Source organism: Budorcas taxicolor, chromosome 20, assembly GCF_023091745.1.
Source record: "Budorcas taxicolor isolate Tak-1 chromosome 20, Takin1.1, whole genome shotgun sequence".
NCBI classification, from domain to species: domain Eukaryota; kingdom Metazoa; phylum Chordata; class Mammalia; order Artiodactyla; family Bovidae; genus Budorcas; species Budorcas taxicolor.
Window position 1 is genome coordinate 22,038,307 of NC_068929.1, and position 5,677 is coordinate 22,043,983.

The window sequence follows — 5,677 nt, forward strand, 5'->3', positions numbered from 1 at the left end:
CTGTTTTTTTAAGATTTTTTTGATGTGGGCCATCTTGAAATTCTTTATTGAATTTGTTATAATATTGCTTCTGTTTTATGTTTTGTCTTTTTGGCCCAAAGGCGTGTGGGATCTTAGCTCCCAAGCAGGGATTATACCCACACCTCTGCATTGGGAGGCAAAGTCATAATCACCGCCAGGGAAGTCCCACTACCGAATGTTTAAAGCCCCTAAATTGCCCCATCCATCCTTGTCTGTAAGTAACAATATTAATTAGTCCTGTAGATTTTACTGTACATCGTGACCAGGGCAAGGATTATGTTTCCCCTGTGTGATGAGTGGGAAACGCAAAGCAATGTGATGTTTCTCATTCTGAGGCCCATGAATTATAGAACCTAGCCCTGAACCATGACTGAAAATGTAAAAGAAGAAAAATACATTATCTTAGCTAACACAGCTAAACCATCCAGCCCAGCCCATGCTGGCTCATCTAACAGGCCCTAACACTCATTCTCTGTCCTTAGCCATAGTTTATCACCTTAGGTGACTGCCTGAGAATCTCATGGAAGTAGCATCTGTGGGGCTGGATGGGGTGAGGTCGGAGGAGAGTTGGTGCCCACTGCTTTTCTGGGCACCCCTTAAAAAATCTGTCAACCTGCAGTCTTTCACTGTTTCATCAGTAGACACAGCAAGGATGGGTTGTTAACCATTTCCTTACTAGCAAACACGTATGTGCTGCTGTTTCTCCTCCGTGTCCTTCTTTGCTTGTACATGCCATAAAAGAAATTCTTTGCATGCATAATCTCAGTTCTTAGTGTAACCCTAAGTGATGTGTATCTCAACTCAATTTTACAGATGAAAATTTGAGACTCCAAGAAATTTAGGTGATTTCTGCTAAGGTCACTGCAGGGTGAGTGGCAGACCTGCGTCTGTGCTTAGCCACCCGGTCATGTCCGACTCGTTGATCCCATGGACTGTAGCCCACCAGGCTCCTCTGTCCATGGGGATTTTCCAGGCAAGAATACTGCAGTGGGTTGCCATGCCCTCCTCCAGGGGATCTTCCCAACCCAGGGATCAAACCCAGGTCTCTCCCATTGCAGGCAGATTCTTTACCATCTGAGTCACCAGGGAAGCCTGGACCTGGGTCTAGAATGCAGATATTCTGATTACACAGCCTGCCATTTATTCTGTGTGACCTTAGAATCTATTTCCTCATCTTTAGTAAAGAATCATGGAGGATGGCAGATAATATGCTTATGAAATAGGACAGTTACAAAGTTTGTACGTGATAATATGTAATTTACACATTAAAAAGAATGTTTGAAATGCTCGCAATAAATATATTAAGATCCAAGCACAGAAAGGGAAAATCTAGGTGACAGAATTATCATAAATGGAACTCTAAATTTTAACTTCTAGCTGGGAGTAGATGAAAGAGTAAGATGGTATTATCACAACTCTACTGGTTTGGTTTTTTAACACCAAAGATCAAATTTTAAGGCAATTTTTTCTCCTAGAAATGAATTATAGGAGGAATTTATTTATCAAGTAGGTTCTTATAAAAAGGATCTTGAATCACTTCATGTAAATATAATGCTTTCAATAATAGTTTTGGTAAAGTTGGAAAAATATTCTTTAATATTGATTCTTTATGTAAAGTTTATTTCCTTTTGGCCCAGCCATGTGGCATGTGGTGTTTTAGTTCCCTGATCAAGGATCAAACCTGTGCCCCCAGCAGTGGAAGAATAGTATCTTAACCACTAGACCACTAGGAAAGTCCCATATATTAATATTGGCTCTTGATAACTAATTTATTATGGACAATAATGAAGGTAAACTCTGAAGCATCTCTTCAAAGGCGTCAGGGTTAGGCTAATAAAGTTTTATTGTTCAGTTGCTAAGTCATGTCCAACTCTTTGTGGCCCCATGGACTGCAGCACACAGTGTTTCCCTGTCCTTCACCATACACTGAGTTGCATGATGCCATCCAATCATCTCATCCTCTGTTGTCCCCTTCTCCCGCCTTCAATTTTCCCCAGCATCAGGGTCTTTTTCCTGTGAGTCAGTTCTTCCCATCAGATGGCCAAAATATTGGAGCTTCAGCATCAGTCCTTCCAATGAATATTCAGGATTGATTTCCTTTACAGTGACTGGTTTGATCTCTCTGCAGTCCAAGGGACTTTCAAGAATATTCTCCAGGACCACAGTTTGAAAGCAACAGTTCTTTGATGTTCAGCCTTCTTTATGGTCCAACTCTCACATCTGTACATGGCTACTGGAAAAGCCATAGCTTTGACTATACGGACCGTTGTCAGCAAAGTGATGTCTTGACTTTTTAATACTTTGTTTAGATTTGCCATAGCTTTCCTTCCAAGGAGCAATCATCTTTTAATTTCATGGCTGCAGCCACCATCTGCAGTGATTTTGGAGCCCAAGAAAATAAAATCTGTCACTGTTTCCATTGTTTCCCCATTTATATGCCATGAAGTGGTGGGACTGGATGCCATGATCTTAGTTTTTTGACTGCTGAGTTTTAAGCCAGCTTTTTCACTCTCCTCTTTCACCTTCATCAAGAGACTCTTAAGTTTCTCTTTGCTTTCTGCCATTAGGGTGGTATCATCTGCATATCTAAGGTTTTCTCGTGGCAATCTTAGTTGTGATCCACACCATCAAAGGCTTTCACATAGTCAATGAAACAGAAGTAGATGTTTTTTTGGAATTCTCTTGCTTTCTATCATCCAGTGGATGTTGGCAATTTGACCTCTGGTTCCTCTACCCTTTCTAAATCCAGCTTGTACGTGTGAAATTTCTCAGTTCATGTACTGCTGAAACCTAGCTGGAAGGATTTTGAGCTTTACCTTGCTAACATGTGAAATGAATGCAGTTGTACGGTAGTTTGAACATTCTTGTAGACTTCCCTGGTGACTCAGGTGGTGAAGAATCTGCCTGCAGTACAGGAGACCCAGGTTCAATCCTTGGGTCAGGGAGATCCCGTGGAGAAAGGAATGGCTACCCACTCTAGTGCTCTTGCCTGGGAAATCCCATGGACAGAGGAGACTGGTGGGCTACAGTCCATGTGTCAGACACAACTGAGTGACTAACACTTTCACATCTGAACATTCTTTGGCATTGCCTTTCTCTGGGATTGGGATGAAAGCTGACCTTTTCCAGTCCTTTGGCCACTGTTGAGTTTTCCAATTTGCTAGCAAATTGAGCGCAGCACTTTGACAGTATCATCTTTTAGGATTTTCAATCGCTCAGGTGAAATTCCGTTACCTCTACTAGCTTTGTTTGGAGCAATGCTTCCTAAGGCCCACTTGACTTCCCACTCTAGGATGTCTGGCTCTAGGTGAGTGACCACACCATTGTGGTTATCCCAGTTATTAAGACCATTTTTGTGCAGTTCTTCTGTGTATTCTTGCCTCTTCTTCTTAATATCTTTTGCTTCTGTTAGATCCTTACAGTTTCTGTCCTTTTAACCATTCAGCATCACAATAATCCAAGTCTGTGCCCCAACCACAAATGCTGAAGAAGCTGAAGTTGAATGGTTCTATGAAGACCTACAAGACCTTCTAGAACTAACACCAAAAAAGATGTCTTTTCATCATAGAGAATTGGAATGCAAAAGTAGGAAATCAAGAGATACCTGGAGTACTAGGCACATTTGACCTTGGAGGACAAAATGAAGCCGGGCAAAGGCTAACAGAGCTTTGCCGAGAGAATGCACTGGTCATAGCAAACACTCTCTTCCAACAACACAGGAGTTGACTTTACACACGGACATCACCAGATGGTCAATACTGAAATCAGATTGGTTATATTCTTTGCAGCAGACCAGGGAGAAGCTCTGTACAGTCAGCAAAAACAAGGCCTGGAGCTGACAGTGGCTCAGATCATGAGCTCCTTATTGCAAAATGCAAACTTAAATTAATAAAGTTTAGGTTCTTATAATGATTACAGTAACATCCCATCCTAAGTAAAGCAGCTTTTTTAGACCTAAGATTAGTCTAAGGATGGGCATTAGAGGGTTCATACCATCTCAAAAACATCAAATCTATGTATACATTGTTGTTTCTGGAGTAGCAGCCCACAGCACCATAGTCTCAAAGGCTATTGATTTAGGAGAGACATGAAATAAAATATATAAAATGCTTAATAAAGTTTCACTTATAAACATGTACAGGGATTAGCTTTTAATGTTAATGTTAGAATTAAGCGTATAGTGTTTATATGAACTGACTGTGTAGAATTTATCCAAGTTGCAAGGACACAGCACTAATAGCGAGGCCTCTGAACAGAGGTGACCTTCATCCATGATAGTTTTCATTTCTGTTTTCCTGTTTCTCCAGGAAAAATGACTTCTGCTTTAAGTGTTAAATCAATATTCACTAGTTTATGAAATAAACCTTGACTATTTTCTGTGAGTTAGACACTGGAGATGTAGAAATCTGGAAGTCAACTCCCCTCATTATTTCTTTCTGTATCTCATGCTCACATCCGATTTAGCAGCCATCATGTCAGGTACGTCCCCAAAGTGTATCCTGAATCCATCTACTTCAATAAACTCCTGATCCTGCTGCCTCCCTACCATCAATTCTCTACCAAGCAAGCAAGTTAATTTTTAAACACATAAATCAGATCATGTCACTGCTTTGCTTAAAAGCTTCTGATGAGAGTTTCAGTTTTGTAAGATGTAAAGAGTTCCAAAGATGGATGGAGATAATGGTTGCTCAACAATATGCATGTACTTAATACCACTGAACAATGCACTTAAAAATGGTTAGTTGGTAAATTTTATGTGTATTTTATTATTTATAATTAAAAATAATCATACAACAACAACAAAAAGTCTTTGATGGTTTCCCATTGTACCTAGAATAAAAACTCTGACTCTCTCACTGAGGCCTCGAGACCCTGTATACTCATTTCTCCGAGTCATCTAGTCTCTTCCTTGACTCTGCTTGCTATTACTCCAACATACTGTTTGTCCCTGCCTCTAGCCTTTGCCCTTGCTTTTGTCTCCTCCAGGACTGTTCGCCCCTCAGATCCTCTCAAATGTTCTAGAACTTTCTGACTCCCCTCCTAGTGTTGCTGTCTTCTGAATCTGTTGACCCAATCATATCAGTCTGTCATGTTTCATTTCTTCATAACTTTTTGTTTTGTTTTGCTTCTGCTGCTGCTGCTGCTGCTAAGTCGCTTCAGTCGTGTCCGACTCTCTGCGACCCCATAGACATCAGCCCACCAGGCTCCCCCATCCCTGGGATTCTCCAGGCAAGAACACTGGAGTGGGTTGCCATTTCCTTCTCCAATGCATGAAAGTGAAAAGTCAAAGGGAGGTCACTCAGTCGTGTCCGACTCTTAGCGACCCCATGGACTGCAGCCTACCAGGCTCCTCCGTCCATGAGATTTTCCAGGCAAGATTACTGGAGTTTTTTTGTTTTAAGTTTGGCTAATCTTTGTTTTGAGCTTCCCTGATGGCTCAGTGAGTAAAGAATCCACCTGCAATGCAGGAGACACAGGAGACGCAGGTTCAATTCCTGGGTTGGGAAGACCCCCTGGGGAAGGGAATGGCAACCCACTCCATTTTTCTTGCCTGGAAAATCCCATGGACAGAGGAGCATGGTGGGCTACACTCCAAAGGGTCATAAACAGTTTAGTTCAGTCACTCAGGCGTGTCTAACTCTTTGTGACCCCATGG